A 15,582-nucleotide genomic window follows, 5' to 3' on the forward strand; every position below is an offset into this window, starting at 1 on the left:
TGTTTAGAGTGCTTCAGTGAGAGCAGAAGCAGTTGGTTACAGCAGGGAGAGCCCAGGCTGCTCTGCAGGAAGCCCTTGCCTGGGCAGCAGCTGCCCTGTGGCAGGGTCACTGTGCTGCTTTCTGAAGGGAGCAGCGAGCCCTTTGGTGTTTTCCCAACCAAACTGGCAGCAGCTGAGGTTCCTGCTGTGACCCTGTGTCCAAGAACTGGATCTGCTTTTATATCTGGATTGATAGGGATGAGGGTGCAGACTGATTATTGGCTGTTAGAAATGGTTCACTGCAGTTTGGAAAGGCAGAGTCAGAGCAGTTGTCCTGCTGGAAAGCTTCCCTGATTTAGTGTGGTCGCTTTGGAGGGAGACACCTGCTTCTGAAAAGGGTGGAGGGAAGAGGAAAGAAGGAAAGAGGAGGACATTTTCTGGTGTAGAGCTTTTAATGGGTCACTGTTTTGGTGGTCTAATAGTTTATTTTTCCCTATTGTAGCCATTGCAGATGACACCACCAAGAGGATTGCCAAATTGGTTACCAACCAGAGAAGTTCCAGAGCCCAGAGGAGTTGTGCTGCCAGGGCAGATGCTGCTGCTCCCTCTTGCAGTCCCCAGAGGGGCAGGGCTTGCATGCTGCCAGCAACAGCTGTTGCAGGTGAAAATACTGAAACAACTCTGATTTAGCAGAAGTTTAAGATGTGTTGATGGTGAAAGGTGGATCAAGAGGTTGATTTTTAACAGCATCGAATCATTCCCCAATTGAAAATGACCAAGGTGACACAGTAGAATATGTTATAGTCAAACCAGCAACTTAGTTACAGGTTTGGTAATGGTAAGATTCACACTTAACTTGCTACAGGGCATCCTTGATGGGTCTGTGTACATGCAGAGATACGGAGCACACAGATACAGCTGTTTGGATCCAGTGGGATACACAGACACCCACAGGGTGATAGCAAAGGTGTCTGTGCAAACACACAGAAGTGGAGAGGTAGCTGGCAGAGAGGCTGGCCTGGAGTCACATTTGTTTCTGGTTGAGTTCAGAGCAAACACTTGCAAAGCTTTGGCATTCTCAGGGAATGAGAACTGAGCCTGGAGAAGCCTGACGTGGTCCTGCCTGAGAGATGCTGCACTGTGATCCAGGAGAGCTCCAAGGGTCTGGCCTTAGGGTCACAGTTCATAGGAGCTCAGTAGCTGACTTTTGTCAGGGATTTTCCATTCTGCCTCATCTCAGATGCTGAAGTGTTGTGATGCTTTCTGTCAGTTACACAGCCCCAGAGCTTGCTGGATTTTGAAGTGTGATACTGCTTCCCTGTTGGCCATGACTCAGGTACAGAGGGACAGGGCTATCACAACCCAAGTGCAGAGGCACTGGGCTGTCAGGAGCTGACTGACTCCCAAGTGATAGGGAGAGCAGTGCAGGGCTTGGGAAAGTGGGAGCCCAGCACAGCAAAGACACCTCTTAGTGTCCTGGTTCTGTCCCTGGGTTAGTTTGAGGCCTAGGAAAAGGGTATGGGGGGGCACAGTGTGGAATTGCATCAGGTGGGCTTCAAGTGACAGGGAGACTGTGTCACCACAACAGTGAAGGCTGAGCTGAAGGACTTGCTGAGTTCCTCACCAGTTCTGGTCTTGGACTTCCATAAGGCTTTCTTCAGATGCTTGGCCAGGGTTCCAGTGTGCACAGTATGAATTTTTCACTATCTGAAGTGCTTAGCAGTGTGTTTGATGTTGTGGCTGAACAGGTAAGAGTAGGTTCCTTGCTGACCCTGAAGAAGCACCTGGCAAGTGAAGTAGGGCAGGGAGAGATGCCACAAGGTGAGGCAGTGAGGTACTGACCTGAACGCACAGAGCTGGCACAGGCACTGTGGCCAGGCAGCTATTTCCAGTGGGGGTTGCTGTGTTTCCAGTTGCTGTAGCAGTCCCAGTTCCCCTGAAGTTTGGCACAGAAGGGGTGTAGGATGCTGCAGAAGCAGTTGTCCTAAGGGAGTTGTCTGGGTAGCAGAGAGCAGAACAGGAAGCTTTCTGCAGGTAGCTACTGGTTTTTGGTGTGAGGTGAGAGCAGCAATGTTCAGCCCCTTCACAGAAGGGTCTGAGTGTGTGTGCAGGGCTGGGATTTCTGACTCTTCCAGCCAATAGATAACAAAAGCAGAAGGATCTCCTGAACATTTGCTCCATGAGCTCCTAAAGCCTCTCTGAGACTGAAGATTTAGCACCAGTCTGAAAAGCACAGCTCCAAGTTCCACAGTTCTCTTCTGTGAAAGAACACAGAAGAGGTTGGGGGTGGCCTGACAGCAGAAGAGAAGTCAGAGGCAGTGGAAACAGAAGCAGTGGGTTTGAGTGCGGCCTCCAACAAGTAAGTGGCTGGACAAGCAATCTGTAGCTTTTTCCTGTCCAGGGGTAATGCTGCTTGTGCTGCTTTTGATTTTGTTGAGTTTGTGTTGTTGCTGCACCACTGCTTCCAGAAAGGTTTTTACCTGGTTTTGATTAGCCTGGAGGTCAGCACGCTCATGCTGCCTTGGTTTGTAGCTTTTTCTGCCATCCAGATTTGGTGTCTGTCTTGTTTCTTTCTGCTTTTGAGATCTGTGTGGCAAATCATCCTAGGTCAGTTCAATTGAGCTTCCTCCCTGGTAGCAGTGCTGATATTTTGTGGTTACTGATTCATAACCGGAGCTCAGTAACTTTGTTCTGAGACTGACAGTGCTGTGTGGAGTTCACCGTGCTGCAGAGGACAGGACTGAAGTGTTGAGCAGCTGTTGGACAGAGCTGGGAAAGAATGGTCCTCAGACACCTTGATCTCTGCAGTCTCCACTCTGCTGTTTGGTTGGACTTGGGAAATGCTGTTTGTTTAGTGATGTTTTTACAGAGGGATGGAGAGGAGCAGTTCAGAGGCTCTGAGTGGTCAAACATGATCAGCAGAATTTGTCCATGCCCCCTCTAATCTTTTTGGGCCTTCTTTTTCTCAGGAAAATCCTCCTGCTGAGAGTGGTTTCCTCTGCCAAGCTGCTCTTGGTGCTCAGCTGTACAATTGGAGTGTGTAGGTAGGGAAGCAGTCCCAGGATTTCTCCCTGGCTTTGGTGTTCTGTGTACTAATGAGCTTGGAATCCTGGGACTGTGAGTTGGCCTTTATGTGCCACTTCCAAAACCAGCCTTTAGAGATTTTTGGCAGGCTGTTCTGGTCTTTAGAGAAACGTTAGCTTGGTCTGGTCAAGTTCCCAGGGAATCCCCCCTGATCAACGCCTGCTCCTGGGAAGGCCAATAAGGGGGCATGTGGTCCAGGCAGCTTCAGAGTTTTGTTGTTCTCTATCTGTCACACAGGGAACTTGTCTTGGAAGATATTTGTGCAACTGGTCTTTGGCAGGAAACAGCAAGTTTGGTGTTTAAAGCACCCTAAAGAGGAGTGAAGCAGGTTTGATGCGTAGCCAGGGTACACACTGGGATGCTGCAGGCTAGAGAGGAAAGATGTGACCTGACACCTTGCAGCAGGGCAGGGATCCAAGTCACAGGAGGCTGATGGTGTTCTGAGAGGCAGATGAGGGCAGATAAGGGCCAATCTGCTCTGCCCTGAGAAGGGGCTGCAGGTAGAGCTGCTGCTCTCAGCAGCTTTCTCTTGCCACCCTGAACACAAAGACAGGTGTCTTCCACACCACTCTTGGCAGCTCCTAGGCCAGCTTAGGACAAAGAGTCAGTCTTGCAAGCCACACCTCCGGCATGCCTGGTTTCACAGCCTGCTCTGCTGGGTTATCTTTCTGCCACCGTGTTTCTTCAAGCACAGCAGCCGCACCTCAAAGGAATGGCTTTGTTGCTACCAGTGTGTGAGCTGGGTTCTGGAGATCATGTCAGAGTCTGATGGGAAGAGTGTTCCTGGAGCAAACCATTCCTTGGAAATGCCACTGGTCACAGGCACTCCTTAGAAGAAACCCACAGATTGTCAGAGTGTGCTGCTGCTGCTCAGTTGCTCTCAAATGTTAACTTCCTGTTAACTCAGTGGTTTAGTTAAGAGTCCAACTCACCTGCAGAGCCTTAGCCCTTGCTCAGGGTGCAGAGGCTCTTGCCTGCAGCTTTAAAGAATGGTTCTAGGAGTCAGTGTTGCAGCCTCCATTGTCTGCAGCTGGGCTCAGGCATAGAAGAAATGGGGGGATGCTGGAAGACAACTTCCCTATACATTGCCTGCTGTGTAATGTGGTGACTTTCACCATCTGTAAAACTGAAATCCTTTTGTCCTCTGATCCTTGGAGCAGTGCTGTCTGTTAGCACAAGAGAAAGCTCTCAAGGCAGGAAAAGTAGCTGGTAGCTGATGAAGGTTCCCATCCACACTGGTTCAAGTGAGATAATGCTTTCAGCAGTTAAAGCATAACACAAGACTGTAAGCTGTGGTAACAGGGGAGACCTCATTGTTCTCTACAGCAATCTGAAGGGAGGTTGGAGCAAGGAGGGGACAGCCTCTCCTCATTGCTGGCAAACAACAGGACCAGAGAAAATGGTTTCAAGCTGCACCAGGGGAGGTTCAGGCTGGATGCTAGGAAATATATCTTCATGGGGAGGGTTCTCAAACATGGGAATGGTCTTCCCAGGGCAGTGCATTGTCTCTGGAGGTGTTCCAGCAGCCTGTGGAGCTGTGCTTAGGGACATGGTTTGGTGTTGGCCCTGCAGTGTTGGTGTTGACCCTGCAGTGCCGGTGTTGACCCTGCAGTGCCGTGTCAAGGATTGGACTGGATGAGCTTGGAGGTCTCTTCCAACAGGATGTTTTCTGTGGTTCTGTGAGCAGCTTACATCCAGATTTGTCTAGAGTGAGAGAAGAAAGTTTAGATTCTGTTTGGCTTTCTCTTTGGGAATAGCTCTGGTGTAAAGGGGGGATGCATGTTTGTGTCTCCTGCCACTCAAATCAGTTGCAGATAGAGTTTTGCTGGTTCAGTCACAGACTCTTTAATGGTCAGGGAACATAAGACAGAGCATCTTTTGGGTAAAATCCAGCAACCATGTAGAATGTGTTTGGTTTGGGGATTTTTGGTGTTTGTTTGTTTTTTTATCAATAGCCATTAAATACTTGCATCCAAATAGATGTTTTAAAACATCAGTTCCTTTCCTTTATTCCTTGCAGGAATAAGCAAGGTGTTTTTCTTGCACTTCTCTTTAGCTGGAGGGAAGAAGGAAGGAAGGAAGAGAGCGTGTGGAAATGTGGGAAAGTTTAAATCCAAGTTTACAAAGTGCATTGGGATTCTCTGCTATTCAGTAATTCTCAGGCCCCCAGGAGAGCAGAGCCACTTTCTTATCCTAATGGAAAGGCCAAGCTCTACGTGTTCAGGGCATGGTGAGATGTCTGAGTGACATCTTTCTTTTACCCCTTGGTAGCCTCATGATTTGGAGTAGTCCCTTGTATTTTGGGAATTGATTTTCTGAGAGAAGGGTGTTTCAAAGACCCTAAGGGTTGCAAATGGGGCTTTGGAATAGCAACTGTAGAAATTGATGGAGGAAAATTGAGGTTGTCTATTAGACCTGAGCTTTCAGATGAATCTGCAGTCGTGGGACATCATGAGACAGAGGATGTGAAGTTGCCAGTTGCTTCTCAAACTGTGCATCACAGACAATACAGAACCAACCGTGACTCTTTGGTGCCCATTCAAAGCTTGATTCGTCAGTTGGAGAGTCAGAAGGTCATCAGCAAAACTCATTCACCTTTCAACAGTCCAATCTGGCCTGTGTGAAAGCAGAATAGAGAATGGCGTGCCCTGAATGAAGTAACTCCGCCCATGAGTGCAGCTGTACCAGACACGATGGAACTCCAATATGAGCTGGAATCCAAGGAGGCCAAATGGTTATGCTACCATAGACATTGCTAATGCTTTCTTCTCTATTCCCATAGCAGAGGAATGCAAACCTCAGTTTGCCTTCACCTGGAGGGTGATACAGCACACTTTTAATCGCTTGCCCCAAGGCTGGGTTCACAGTTCAACCATCTGTCATGCAGTGATCCATGATGCTTTGGAGAAAGGTAGAGCTCCAGAGAACATTCAGTTCATCGATGACATCATTGTCTGGGGTGAGACTGCTGAAGAAGTCTTCAAGAAAGGTAACAAAATCATTGACATTCTCTTGCAAGCCAGTTTCACTATCAAGCGAGACAAGGTGAAAGGACCTGCCAGAGAAATCCAGTTTCTGGGAGTGCAGTGGCAAGATGGTCGCCATCACATCCCAATGGATGTGATAAACAGAGTCTCCACCATGGCAAATCCCATCAATAAGAAACTCGACATTTCTTAGGCATAGTGGGATTTTGGAGACTGCACATTCCCAGATACAGTCAGACTGTGAAACCTCTCTATGAGAAACAGTTTCTGGTGGGGTCCTGAGCAACAAGCGGCCTTTGACCAGACAAAGCGAGAGGTAGTCCAAGTGATGGGTCTGGGACCTGTCTGAACTGGTCCAGACATTAAGAACATTCTGTACACGGCCGCGAGTGACAATGGTCCAACCTGGTGCTTATGGCAAAGAGCTCCAGGTGAGACATGAGGATGTCCTCTTGGTTTCTGGAGTTGTGACTACAGAGGCTCAGAGGCACGCTATATTCCAGCAGAGAAAGAGATATTAGCTGCTTATGAAGGAGTAAAAGCTGCTTCTGAAGTGATTGGAACTAAGTCACAACTTCTTCTAGCTCCTAGATTGCCAGTTCTGAATTGGATGTTCAAAGGCAAAAGTTCTTCACCACATCATGCAACAGATGCTACCTGGTCTAAGTGGATGGCTCTGATAACACAGAGAGCTCGAATGGGAAATCTCGAAAGGCCTGGTTTGGTGGAGGTGATCACAAACTGGCCAGAAGGCACAAGCTGTGCAAAACCTCCAGAGGAGAGAGTAACTCATGCTGAGGAAGCTCCTCCTTACAGTGATCTGTCTGATGATGAAAAGAGAGATGCTTTGTTCACAGACAGTTTCTGTCGTCTTGTTGGAAACAAGTGGAGGTGGAAGTCTGTGGTGTGGAGTCCAACGTGCAGAGTTGCAGAAGCAAGAGATGGAGAAGGAGAATCCAGTCAATGTGCAGAGGTAAAAGCTGTCCAGCTAGCTCTTAACGTAGCTGAATGTGAGAGATGGCCAAAGCTTTATTTCTATACTGACTCATGGATGGTAGCCAATGCCTTGTGGGGTTGGCTGAAAGACTGGAAAAAGAACGGCTGGCAAAGAAAAGGAAAGCCTGTCTGGGCTGCAGATCTGTGGCAAAACATTGCTGCTCACATTGAAAGAATCCCAGTGAAAGCGAGACACATCTATGCTCACATTCCTAAGAGCAAAGCCACTGAGGAGCAACAACACAACCATCAGGCAGATCTAGCAGCAAGTGTTTCCTGAGTGGACACGAACTCTGATCCTGATCTTGACTGGAAACACCGAGGTGAGCTGTTCTTAGCTCGGTGGGCCCATGACTCGACAGGACATCAAGGCAGAGATGCAACCTACCGATGGGCTCGTGACAGATCCATTGACATTTCCATGGATGCTATCACACAAGTCATCCATGACTGTGACATTTGTGCTGCTATTAAGCAGGCAAAGCGGATCAAGCCCTTGTGGTACGGTGACCGATGGTCCAAGTACAAGTATGGTGAAGCCTGGCAGATTGACTACATCACTCTACCTCGTTCTCCATCTGGTAAGCAGTATGTGCTGACTATGGTAGAGGCAAGTACTGGATGGCTGGAAACTTATCCAGTTCCTCATGCAACTGCACGTAACACCATTCTTGGTCTGGAAAGACAAATTCTGTGGAGACACGGAACTCCAGAGAGGATTGAGTCAAACAATGGAACTCATTTCAAGAACAGTCTTGTAAAAAACTGGGCCAAAGAGCAGGACATGGAGTGGATATTCCCCATTCCCTACTATGCACCAGCTGCAGGGAAGATCGAATGCTACAATGGTTTGCTGAAAACCACTCTCAAAGCCATGGGGGGTGGATCTTTGAAAAACTGGGAGAAGCATTTAGCATAAGCAACCTGGTTGGTGAATAGTAGAGGTTCAGTGAATTGAGCTGGACCTGCCCAATCAGACTTGTTGCAAAAGGAAGAAGGTGATAGAGTTCCTGTTGTGAAAGAAAATAATCTCTTAGGGAAAACTGTTTGGGTATTTTCTCCTTCAGGACAGACGAAACCTGTCCAAGGGGTGGTTTCTGCTGAAGGTCCTGGTCACACTTACTGGATAATGCAAGAGGATTGTGAAATTCGGTGTATTCCACAAAGAAATCTAACTTTGGCTGAGAGAGTCTAAATTCAGAGTGTTGTATGGATGCAACATTGTGCCCAAAGGAAGAATCCATGCGGAATCTAAGGTGCATGAACCCTAAGAACCTTGAGAGCCCTGAGTCACCTGGGAATTCCTGTTCCTTTTCTTCATTCCATCTGTGAAGAGACAAACTTTTTTCCTGTTTTTTGAACTTTTGAATCATCTACATCTGAGGTAGCCAGAATGGGCTATGGACTTTTCTTTGCTCATTATTGTAGATATTGTTTTAGATTAGATGGATGTAGTAGAAGCCAATGGAATTGTTTAGAAGGGGTGGATTGTGGTAGTTTAGAGCTATGCCTTTAAAATTTTTCAGAGATCTTGAGCAGAAAGTAGTAAAAATGTAAATAAATCACTATTGGGTGTAAAAAGGAAAATAATTATTATTCTAAACAATTCCATTGGAGGGATATGTCCTGTAAGATTTGGTTCCCAAAATAATCTTTAGTTCTGTTCTTCTCTTCTTGCTTCTTCACTGGGGAGATTCTAACAGGCAGCTTTCCCTGGTCTTTTGGCTAGGGAGAGGTTCTTATGCTGTTTTGTTAATTGTAAATCCCTGTAAATATTGTAAGTCCTGGATATTTGTACATATTCATTGCATTCCATTGGAGATTGTAGTTTGGCTTGTAACTACAGCTCCATTTGCTTCCAAACTGAGCTAGTCTGGTGAAGTTAATTTTGGGGGGGAATTTCCAACCCACCACAGGTCCCCAGCATGCACTGGTGCCTGGTGATGTCCTCCCCAGGCCTGGACTTTGTGCAGCTTGATGAGGCTCCTGTTGGCCCATTTCTGTATGATGTTGAGGTCCCTCTGAATGGCAGCATGACCCTGAGGTGTATCAGCCACTCCTCTGTTCTACATCAGCAGACTGGCTGGGGGTAGATGCTTCCCCATCATCCAGATCACTAACAGAGATGTTGAACTGTGTTGGATCTCATATTGACCTCTGGAGTGCATAACTAATTCCTGGCCTCCAAGTACACTCAGCGGCACTTTCTGGGCCTGGCCCTTCAACCACTTCTCCATCTACCTGTGTCAGTGTGAGCTGAAATTCACCCCCCACCGACAATAACCAGGCTAGCCCAGTCTGGAAGCAAATGAAAACTGTATTTACAAGCGAAATCTACAATCTACAATGAAATGCAATGAATATGTACAAATACACAAAATTCACAACATTTACAAATATATACAATCAACAGAAAAGCACAACCAATCTCCCTTTGCTTCCCCCCAAAGGGGACCCTTCCCAAAGGTGACCCTTTGCAAAGGGTCCTCTCTCCCAGGAGCTTCCCCCCCAGACCCTCCTGGACAGAAAAGCAGAGTTGTTAACTTAGCTGCCAAGGTCAGTGTGTTATCTTCTGCCAGAAGAGAAGAAGAAAACAGCAGCCAGACAGCCCAGCAACTGCCCTGACTGCAGAATGCAGAATGTGCAGAGTGCCCCACTTTGTTTTGGGTAATAGTTCTTAAACATTTCTATCTATCCAATGGAAGTGTTTAGAACAATCATTATTTTGATTTCTTACACCCAATAGTGACTTATTTACACTCTTTCACTTTCTCTGTTTTGAACTTTGCAAGGAAAAAATTAAAAAGACAGTTTCAAACCATCACGCTACCTCAGTGTCTGCTCCTCCAGCCGATAATTCCTCAGCTTCTCTGAGTATCTGACAGGACACATTGTCAAAAGCCTGACAGAAGTCAAGGTAAACATCCCCACAGCTCTGCCCCTGCTAGGCCAGTCATGTTGTAGAAGGTTGTCACACTGGTTAAACACAACTGCCCCTTGGTGAATCCATGCTGGCTACTCCCAGGCACTTTCTTGTCCTCCATGTGCCTGGAACATTTGCCAGTGACACCAGGATGTGTGGTTGACATGGTGGAGGGAAGGGAAGCCATCCAGAGGGACCTTGACAAGCTTGAGAGGTGGGCACAAGTCAACCTCATGAAGCTCACAAGGCCAAGTGCACAGTCCTGCACCTGGGTCGGGACAATCCCAAGCAAAAATAAGGCTGAGTGAGCAGTGGATTGAGAGCAGCCCAGCAGAGAAGGACTTCGGGGTGTTCGTGGATGAAAAACTGAATAGGAGCCAGGAGTGGGCACTGGCAGCTCAAGAGGCTAATCACATCCCAGGCTGCATCAAGAGAAGCGTGGCCAGCAGGTCCAAGGCGGTGATTCTCCCCCTCTGCCCACTCCTTTGAGACCCTGCCTGCAGTACTGGGTCCATATCTGGGGCTCCCAATGGAAGAAAGACATGGAGCTGCTCAAGTGGGTCTGGAGGAGGGCCACAAAGATACTCACAAGTGTGGAACAACTCTCCTATGAAGACAGGCAAGCAGTGGATCAGTGAAGCCTTACATCTTACATCCTGTCCTCCTGCTTTTGCAAGTGATAAATGTTAAGCGATATATGTTGTCCAGTCAACTGCCCCTAATCAATCAATCTCTCTTTAATTCCCAATTCTCTTGCATCATTGGCTCATGGGAATGAGTTGGTACAGAGGTTATCCTCAAAATTCTGGAGCTAGACTGACACTACCTCCACAGACCATGCTTCCTCATCGAGATACTACAGCATCGCTAGACTGCTTGAGTGCAATGCTGGAGCACCTTGGATCACTTTACCCCACATGGCCTGTGTGCATGGGATGTCCTCTGGATCTGTGGGGACACTCTCATCATCTGGGTCACTACAAATAACTTCCAGCACCGTTAATTCTCTCAGGCACTGGATGCCTTCATCTGCAGTGTTCCACTTCCCTGGCAAACTCACAAGATCCTCCTTGCATGGGTCCCTTGCCTTCACACTTAACAAGAGTTATCTCCAGAGGCTGCATATGTCTGTTTCTTTTGCAATTTCTTTCTCAATCCTTCTGTTTCTGGCAATGGGTCCCAGTTGTTGGTCTCTTTCCCTTCTAGCAGCTGACTGTCAGCTCTGTTATCCCAGCAGCGCAGCAGCCAAGCAGCAATCCGCTTTCCTGGCTGGCGGCTGTAGCCTTTGCACGTGTTTCTTAGCTCTGCTGAGGTTAAGGTCCAGGTAGTCTCTGCTTCCTGCTTGATCTCACTCACTCCCTCTGATCTCCCAGCTGATGGACCAGCGCTTTGATCAGAATCTTCCTCGTCCCTTACTAATTGATGATAGGGACCTGTTGACCTTCATGTCCACTGATTCTTTTTCACTACTGGGGCAATCACTGTGGTTGCTGTTTGGGTCCCCATCTCAACCAGGGTATCCTCAAGTGATGTTTGGGTGTCTGCCTCAGCCAGTCCTCTTAGATTACTGAACTGTGGCTTGGTAAGCACAGGCGAGGCCCCAGCAGAGTGCCAGAAGCTACTGGTTGTCATTGGGATAAGCAAGGCAGCCTTCTATCAGGTGGTGAGTCGATGTAGCAGGATTGTTTGCCTCTTCTGGGGTAAAGTCCCAGGCTATGGGAGGTGATAACCATCCTAGAAATCTGCCCAAAGCCTCCCACACCCCCTGACACCCAGGGACTGACTGCCTCAGGGCGTATTTCAATATATCCCTACCCAGAAGCTCTCTCCTTTCATGCCATGATGGCACCAAACTCCACACAGCCTGTACCATGCCAGTGATGTTGATCAGCAGTATTAAAGAGCTCACATAAGGATGAATCAGAACCTTGGGGGCTTGCATAATAAAACTCTCTGTCTTCATTTCAGGTGGGCAGAAAGAACTGATAACCCCTCCAGCATAGCTCCCACAGAACAGCAAGGCTACTAACAGCACAAAAAAACCCACACAGCCTTTATCCGTCTTAGCACATTCCCAAGTAAAGGAAATCTTTCCAAAACAAAGCAAATGCTACCAGCAGGCCACATGACCAGCACAGAAGCTTGTGTCTGGACTAAAGCAGGCTTAAAGAAAAGCTGCAGCTATGTTACAGTTTTTCAGGTTTTTGGCACCAAAAAAGGACTGTAGTGGTTTGGCCCTGGCTGAGGGCCAAATGCACACCAAAGCCATTATATCACTCCTCTTCTTGAACGGCCAGGGGAGAGGGGCCAGTAAAAGACAGAAGCAATTTCCCACTAATGCTAGGCAGAGGCAATAGGTTGCGTAGGAGCGAAGGCAGAGAGCTGTTGGTGTCTGCTGTGCAGCAGCAGGTGGTGGTTGGTTGTGGGCAGCAGGGCTCTCTGTGCTTGGGGGGTCCTCTGCAAGACAGATATCACAGACAAATCCCCCAACACTTCCTTCTTTCCCTTCTTTCTTATATCTGAGTTGACATCACATAGCATGGAACATGGAACACCTATTTGGCCAGTCTGGGTCAGCTGGCCCAGCTGTGTCCCCTCCCAGGATCTTGCCCACCCCTCAGTGCACTCTTGGGGTGGAGAAATGTTGGAAGAACAGCCTGGATACTTGTTCAGCCAAAACACTGCTCTGTTATCAACTACTGCTGCAAAACACAGCACTAGAAGGATGCTGTGAGGAGAATTAACTCCAGCTCAGCCCAAAGCCAGTACACCCACCCAAAATTCCTATAATTTCCCCAAACTCCACCCAAAATTCCCCAAATCCCACCCCAAAATCCCTAATTTCCCCAAATCCCACCCAAATTCCCCAATTCCCACCCCAAATTCCTCTAATGCCACCCCAAAATTTCATTATTTCCCCAAAATCCCACACAACCCCCCCAAATGCCACTCAAAATTCCCCAAAACCCACCCAGAGTCCCCAAATCCCACTCAAAAGTCCTCAAATCCTACCCAAAATTCCTAATCCCATTCCAAATCCCTGAATCATACCCTGGAAGTTCCTAATTTTGCCAAATCCCACCAAAACTCCCCCAACCCTTCCCCTGCCACATTCCCCCAAGTCCTCCCACTCCCCTCCCCTCCCCTCCTCAGTGGGCAGCCCCAAGAGTTGGCTGTGGGGGTCCATCCCCAGTGGAGATCCCTGTGATCCACTGCAGCCCTCCATAGTTGAGCATCATTTAGGAGGTCACTCTGTTGGTGGCCAGCATGGCCTGAAAGGTGTTGGCCTGGTGGAGGTGACACCAAGGATGTCCCCAGGGCCACCATGGCCTCCAGAGCTGCAGTCAGCACCTCCTGGTCTACATTCCCTTGGCCTTGGTCCTCAGCTGGAGCACTTGGAAGCCATGGTGGCACCCAACTGTGGTGGTACCCAACTGTGGTCTAACCACACTGTGGTGGTACCCAGTCATGGAGGAACCCAACTGTGGTGTCACCCAACATCCTGGTGTGGGACTGTGGCCTCCCAATATGGATCTGGAAGCTCTTGAGATGCTCTAGGACCTCCCAATATGGGCTTGGGACCTTCCAGTATGGGTCTGGGATCTCCCAGTGTGAGCTCAGAACCTCCATGTGTGTCCCCCAGGTCCACATGGTGTCCCCCCTTACCCAGGTGCCTCCTGGCGGTACTCTTTGGCCCCAGGGGTCCCCACTCATCTGTGTGGCTGAGGAGAGCATGGAGGAGATTCATCTCCCCAGGTCTGGTGGGAAAGGGCTGGTTGGGCCTTCAGCTGCTCCTCTGCTGGCTCTCCATGGCCAGCCAACCTTCTCCAGCCATCTCTATCTACCTGCATCCAACCTTCTCTGTCTCCATCCAAACTTCTCCATCTAACCTTCCTTTTCCATCCATCTACATCCAACCATCTCCAACCTTCTTGATCCTTCTCCATCCATCTCCAACCAACCAGTACATCCCAGCGTCCCCAGTATGTCCCAGTATATCCCAGAATCCTCAGTATGTCCAATAGCCCCCAGTATATCCAAGTACTCCCAGTATCCCCAGTATATCCCAGTACAACCCAAAACCCCTGGGCACGTCCCCATGTCCCCAGTGTCCCAGTCCACTTCACTATCCCCATTCCCCATTCCCCCCTGTACTCCCAGTCCCTCCCAGTCCATTCCAATCCCTCCTAGTCCCCCCCAGTCCATTCCACTCCCTCCCAGTCCCTCTGAGGCCATTCCAGTCCCTCCCAGTATCCACTGTCCCTTCCAGGCCCTCCCAGGCCCTCCCAGTCTCTCCCAGACCCTTCCAGTCCCTCTCAGTCCTTCCCAGTCTACCCCAGTCCCTCCCAGTATCCCCAGTCCCTCTCAGTCCCTCTCAGTTGCTCCCAGTTCCTCCCAGTCCATCCTACTCTCTCCAAGCCCCTGCCAGCATCCCAAGTCCCTTCTAGTCCATCCCAGCCCATCCCAGTGCTCCCAGTCCCTCCCAGTCCCTTCCAGTCCATCCCAGTATCCCCAGTTTCTCCCAGTCCCTCCCAGTATCCCCAGACCCTTCCAGTGCCTCCCAGTCCATCCCAGTTAATCCCCGTGCTCCCAGTGCATCCCAGTTCATTCCAGTCCATTCCAGTCCTTCCCAGTACCTCCCAGTCGATCATAGCATCACCAGTCCCTTACAGTCCCTCCCAGACCCTCCCCATCCTTCCTAGTCTCTCCCAGTATCCCCCATCCCTCCCACTCCGTCCCATCCCTCCCACTCCCTCCCAGTCCCTCCCAGTCCATCCCAGTATCCCCAGATCCTTCCAGCCCCTTCCAATCCATCACAGTCCCTCCCAGTTCCCCCCTTTCCATCCCAGTCCCTCCCAGTCCATCTCAGTATCCTCACACCCTTCCAGTCCATCCCAGTCCATCCCAGCATCCTCAGTCCTTCCCAGTCTATCCCAGGCCCTCCCAGTCCCAGACAACTTTTCCCCTCTCCCCCTCCTCGGTGGCACCTCCCAGAGCTGCAGGCAGTTCCGCCTCGGTGCTCTGGGGGAAGCAGGAGGGACTGGGACATACTGGGAGGGAGTAGCAAGGACTGTGATGGACTGGGGGTGTTGTGGGGCAGCACTGGGGGGGGGGACTTGGATTGACTGAGAGGGACTGGGGATGCTCTGGGGTGGTGCTGGGGTGGATTGGGACATACTGGAAGGGACTGGGATGAACTGGGGACACTGGGTGGGGACACAGAGGAAACTGGGATCTAATGGGAGGTACTGGGAAGGGATTTGGGGGGCACTGGAAGCTACTGAGAAGCACTGGGAGGGGATTCGGGGGAGCACTCCCAGTCCCCCTCAGATCCCCTCCCAGTATCTCCCAGTGCCCTTCAACTCCCTCCCAGCTGCCCTTTCCCCACCCTCTCCATTTCTCAGCCACTTTATTGCACCATTTTGAGGCCAAACTGCGCAGGTTGGGGCAGGAACAGTTAACTGAAACCAGACCTGGGGCTCGGGGTGGGGGTGTCGGTGACGTCACAATGACGTCAGCGAGACCACGCCTAGGCCTCCATAGCGCTGCGGGGAAAGGGAAGGGTCGGGGGGGGTGGGGGGGGAGGTCTTTTGGGGTAATTTCTGCCGATTT

This window comes from Indicator indicator, chromosome 9, assembly GCF_027791375.1.
Source record: "Indicator indicator isolate 239-I01 chromosome 9, UM_Iind_1.1, whole genome shotgun sequence".
Taxonomy (NCBI): Eukaryota; Metazoa; Chordata; class Aves; order Piciformes; family Indicatoridae; genus Indicator; species Indicator indicator.